Genomic DNA, 5,995 nt, shown 5'->3' with positions numbered 1-5,995 from the left:
TTTTGGAGTAATTATAAGTTATTTGAGGATCAGACACATTGTCAGGTGATGGTGTTGGGATATTTTTGCGGAGAAAAGATCGTTTTGAGAAATAGTGTATGTTGTACAGCAGCATGTAAGTACAGATCCAAGTCTGACAGGTTCAGTCGGCATTTCGGTAGGAGGGCGCACGCCGGGAGTATCGTGGCGCAGCGCCCCTGTTCCCTTGTTTAGAAAAAACCCTGGTATATTATGCACCACTGTTGTTTTCTTGGTTCAAGCTAGCTTGTTCAGAGACAGAAGCTTGGGAAGGTGGCTTTGCGAAAGAATCAGTTGACCATCTGACCTGTAGCACAGTCACATCTTTCTATGATCTTACAGAAGTACATAGGCTGGAGTTAACATATTAAACAATGAGAAGCATATGGAAGGGGGGTGGGTGTGTCTTGGGGTCAAGGTAGGAGGTGGATGTTAGGCAGGTCTAACTTGACCAAGGACTATCTAAATGCTTATGTTTGGCTCCAACCATTTTGTCGTGACTGTAGACAAAAGACAACAATCCAGTCTAATGGCTCTGGCCCCAGGCCCCTGGTGTTACTCAAACTGAAAGTGGAGGTCTGGTTGATATGGCTTGGTGTATGAAATAATATATAAAATTCACCAAAATCTAACCGTGGGTGAAAAAAATACCTTACCAATAACTTCTTTCATCTACCAGCCACTGTGACAAAAAGTTTATGTTGTTCCTTGATTGATATTATCTTTGTTTGGAATAAGAGCGATAGGGACAATTATGATAAAGGGGACTGAGGTAGGGGAGAGTCATGCATGTTGTCACACTTCTTCACAAATTATTCAACATAATGGTGAAAATGTAGCTTGCCAGTGAAAGACCTTAATCTTGGTCACACATTTCATATTCATATTTTTTTTTTTGTCATATTTTTTTCTGCACAAAATTGTAAGCCATTAACGTGAGTACGTGCAATTGTCACAATTTCCCCCATAATGGTCTCATCCCTTTCTCACAGAGATTTGCAGTTTTTCCAGTTGCCAATAGTCATTGACCTCACACCAAAAAAGTTTTATCAGTCTTCGTCAATTTCATACCAAATAAGCCTTAGAAGTTTGCAAAAAAAGTGAACTTGCCTCCACAACTTTAGGGGGCGTTAGCACCTTAATGCTAGGCTCACATGGTTGCGTTGGAATGCGTTGATCTGTTATCGTTGACGGATCCGACGCATCCGTTTTTGCGTGAAAAATGGCAACTCATGCGTCAGCCATTCAAATCGCACAGATCTCCAGTGATCAACATGAATAAAGAGTAATAAAAAAAATCTGAGTAATTTACCATGCCCCAACTGTCTCTGCCGTGGAGGAGAGGAATCGGTGTGGTTTAGGCATGGAAGCAGGCAGTTAACAAATATGACACATTTGGGGTTTTTCTATGTGATGGAATTTCTCAGCAACACTGATCCAAAACTTTTTTTTTTTTTTTATCAAAATGATCAAATTGCCAGTTACAAAACTGAAAACACCCTCCTGAAAGTCACAAAATAGCAAAATGATTTCTTATGCCATTTAAGGGCAGTTGACCATTAGATGGGTCTGTTGAACCATCACATTCACACCGGTAACTGAACATTTAAAAGGGAATCAACCATACCGCATAATAAAACTAAGACCTTAGACTTGGGAAAGTAATTTCGTTGTTAGTTTTCTCATAATTAGCCTAACATGTCAATGGTTTCATGTTAAAATTCACTGATCAAGCATGTGCTTTATACAGTCCTGCTCACCATTATTGGCACCCCTAGTATAGGGCCAATAGTTTTCCGCGTCAAAAAAAAGCAAATTCCGTGTCACGTTTTTGGTAATTCCGTGTTTCCGCGTCAAAAAAAAAAAAACAGCTGTAAAATGCCTTTCTGCACGTTAACTGTATGAAAAACTCTGTTGATAGTGATGTTGCCTAGCAACGCTGTCTGCGTGCCTGCAGCTCCCTCAGTCACAAACTAGCGGAGTTCAGTTTGTCGCCAAGTAGTTGACTGACTGTGCCTTATACATTTCCAATGCTTAAATCATCATTGTTTGACCTGTTTGTGAGGCATTATGTGCATACCTAATGAAAGTAAGGGTTTTCATGAAGTTGCTACTGTAATAGATCGTGTTTTAAATACCAAATTTTGGGCTACCTGCTAGTGTTAGCATGCATGCTAAGCGGAGATTTAGCTATGTTCTGTTCTTATGTTGATACACTGTAATAAAGATGGGTTCAATCCTGTTAAGATTTCGACTGGATGAGATATGAATGAGATCTATGTTGCCTAGTGTAATGTCCACTATAATATGTATCTAGTAATATTAGTTGTGTAATTGTTATTGTGTAGCAATAACTCATGTTAATGTAATTTCAGTGCAGTGCTAATTAGTCCCCATAAAGAAGACTGCTTTGGTAACTCAGTGAATAATACGTGCCCTTCTTAGATTGTTGTTTGCCAGCCATCAACAGAACAGAAGACTTAACATTTTTTGTTTTTAATGCGATTGGGAAGACGTGACTACCGTTGAAAAGGGGGGCGTGGCCGGAGCAGAGTTCAGCGCAGACGTGACATTTTCTGACTGCTTTTGTTCTTTAATTACAGTGCATGAAATGCCCTGTATTGTTATTCCTAGGAATTTTTTTCTTCTTCTTATTCTTCTTACCTTTTTCTGTGATTAATTCAGCTCGAACCGCTTAACTTAGAAACTTCGTTCAAACTTTGTTGCGTAGGTCTTGTAAAGGACACTTATGCTATGTATTTTTCACTTTTCCAAACTTTATACTTTTTAAGATATTAAAGAAAAACGAATATCAATTTTCCCATTGACTTACATTGGGCCATTATGACATCATAATAGGGTCTTTAAACTGGCTTGCACCTGTGCTTCACTGACACCTGCGCCAAATCCAAGGAACCTCTTCTCTCTGTCCCTCTCAATTTAACTGTAACTAGGAACATTAAGACACCTTCCATTCTCTACTTTTTTTTCTCTCCATCTCTTCATCTTTCTCTCTATCCCTCTCAGTCTACTTTCTCTCAGACTCAATCTCTCTTCATCACTCGATTTTTATCTCTTTTTTTCAGTATTTTCACTCTCTCTTTATCTCTTTTCTTCCACTCTTCTTTCCTTTCTTCTTTCCTTCTTCCATTTTTCTTTCCTTCTTCCACTCTTCTTGCCTTTCTTTTTTCCTTCTTCCACTTTTCTTTCCTTTCTTCACTCTTCTGTCCTTTCTTCTTTCCTTTCTTCTTTCCTTCTTTCACTCTTCTTTCTTTTCTTCTTTTCTTTCTTCACTCTTCTTTCCTTTCCTCTTTCCTTCTTCCATTCTTCTTTCCTTTCTTCTTTCCTTCTTTCACTCTTCTTTCTTTCCTTCTTTCCTTCTTCCACTCTTCTTTCCTTCTTCCATTCTTCTTTCCTTTCTTCTTTCCTTCTTGCACTCTTTTTTCTTTTCTTCTTTCCTTCTAACACTCTTCTTTCCTTTCTTCTTTCCTTCTTTCACTTTTCTTTCATTTCTTCTTTCCTTCTTCCACTCTTCTTTCCCTTCTTCACTCTTCTTTCTTTTCTTCTTTCCTTCTTCCACTCTTCTCTCCTTTCTTTTTTCACTCTTTCACTCTTCTTTCTTTTCTTTCTCCATTCTTCTTTCTTTTCTTCACTCCTTCTTCCACCCTTCTTTCCTTCTTTCACTTTTCTTCTTCCTTTCTTAACTTTTGCATTTCATGCACTGGTATTTCGTTCAGGAAATGCATTTTCTAGTTAATGTTTGTTCATTGTTGCGATCGTTGTTGTGTTTATTTGAAAGAAATTCAGTCTAACAGGGTAAAATACAGGGGGTTTTGGGCGATTATGGTGCACAAAATTATGTTTCCGTTTGAAAAGTTGCAATTCCGTTTTCAATGGTCCATTCCGTTTCAGATGGTCCATTCCGCGTATTCCGTCCGTTTTCCGTTTTCACAGAAAACTATTGGCCCTACTAGTGATTATGAGCAAACAGGCTATGAAAAAATATGTCTTTGATGTTTATCCTCTTGGTCTTCCACTCAAAATTTTCATAAAAATCTTACCTTTTCATTGAAGTAAAATTATTGAAAGAAAAAAAAACTGTTGACATTAAATAAATATTTTTTCCCAAAACATGTGGCACCCATAGAAAAATCTTATACCGTAATTTAAATCTAAGGAGGATGATTCGACTGGCAAAATAATCTCCAAGGATCACAGCTGGAGAATTGCAGTCATTATTTGAGTCTCGGGGTCACAAAGTCTCCAAAACTACCATCAGATGCCACCTACATCACCACAGGTTGTTTTGGAGGGTTGCCAGAAAAAAGCCTCTGCTGTCAATCAACAACAAACTAAAGTGCCTACAGTTTACCAAATGTAAGTCAGTCTCAGACTTTAATGGGACCGAGTTATATGGTCAGATGAGACCAAAATTAAGCTTTTTGGCAACAAACATCAATACAAAGGTGGGTTTGGCGTTGACAGAAAGATAGCCATACAGAAGAGCACCCCGTACCCACTTTGAAGTATGGTGGCGGATCTCTGATGGTGTGGGGCTGTTTTTCTTCCAAAGGCCCTGGACATCTTGTTAGGATACATGGTATCATGTACTCCATCAAATACCAGCAGATATTAAATAAAAACTTAACAGCCCCCCTCTAGGAAGCTTAAAATGGGCCGTGGTTGGACCTTCCAGCAGGACAATGATCTGAAGCATACATCAAAATCAACACAAAAATGGTTCACCGACCGCAGAATAAAGATTTTGCCATGGCCATCACAGTCCCCTGACCTAAACCCCATAGAAAAACTGTGGGATGAGCTGAAGCCGAGTCTACAAGCGTTGACCTCAGAATCTGAAGGATCTGTAGAGAAACTGTATAGGAATGGTCTCAGATCCCGTGCCATGTGTTCAGCAACCTCATCACGCATTAAAGGAGAAGACTTAGAGCTGTTATCTTGTCAAAGGGAGGCTGCACAACACATTTAATCATGGGGTGCCAATACCTGTGCACTCATGTTTTGGAGAATAATATTTATTTAATGTCAAAAAATAATAATTTCTTTCAATTATTTTACCTCAATGATCAGGTAAGATTTTTATGAATATTTTGAGTGGAAGACCAAGAGGATAAACAGCAAAGACATATTTTTTCATAGCCTGTTTGCTCATATTTACTAGGGGTGCCAATAATGGTGAGCAGGACTGTATAGGCTACGGAGGACTGGTTTAGACATGTGAAAATGTCACGTCTATAATGGCAGTTTCACCTAAATAATGACAACATATTTTTAAAACGTCCTTTTTTTCAAGTGTCTTTGATGGTTTACATGCATTGGGCGTTTGTAACTTGTGGTCTCCTATAAAAGTTTTTTGTTTGAGATCATATCAATAACACCGATAAAATGCTATGTATGTTTTAGTATGATAATTATTATATGCATCATGTTTGATTATACTTGTCTGTATTCTGCTGTAGAGGATATGATGCCAAGTTTGTCCTTTGAGGCTTTTTGTTTACCAATATCCAAATGTCACATCCATAACACTGGAACTGCCCTAGACCAAAATACATCTATGCTGTTCAACATTTCTGCTACTCATTATTTGCTTTCAATTCTATGTTCCTCAAACACATGTCTACAAAATGCACAATTGGCCATTTTAAAATGAAGAGAGCACAAATATGGGTATGTTAAAGGCTGGATCTCTGAATGGTTATGTTTCTGGCCACTCTGCAACCCCTACCTGGCACTGCATTTTCCAACCCCCTTAGCAGTAGTGGCTGTAGCAAGATAAGCTTAGTCAGAGTTTATTCATCTGCAAAAGTCAACGCTATCAGTCTTACAATTATGCTATCAGGCTTTGAATTAAGGTTATTTTTTTCAGTATTAGTCTAGGCGGTGAGATCACCTGTGTTTATGATTATTAGACATAATTTGTCTTGAATTGTTTCCTGTTTAGAGCCTTGTCGCA

Source organism: Sprattus sprattus (assembly GCF_963457725.1).
Source record: "Sprattus sprattus genome assembly, chromosome: 6".
Taxonomy (NCBI): Eukaryota; Metazoa; Chordata; class Actinopteri; order Clupeiformes; family Clupeidae; genus Sprattus; species Sprattus sprattus.
The sequence above is the reverse complement of the archived record's forward strand: the minus strand, read 5'-3'. Positions refer to the sequence as shown.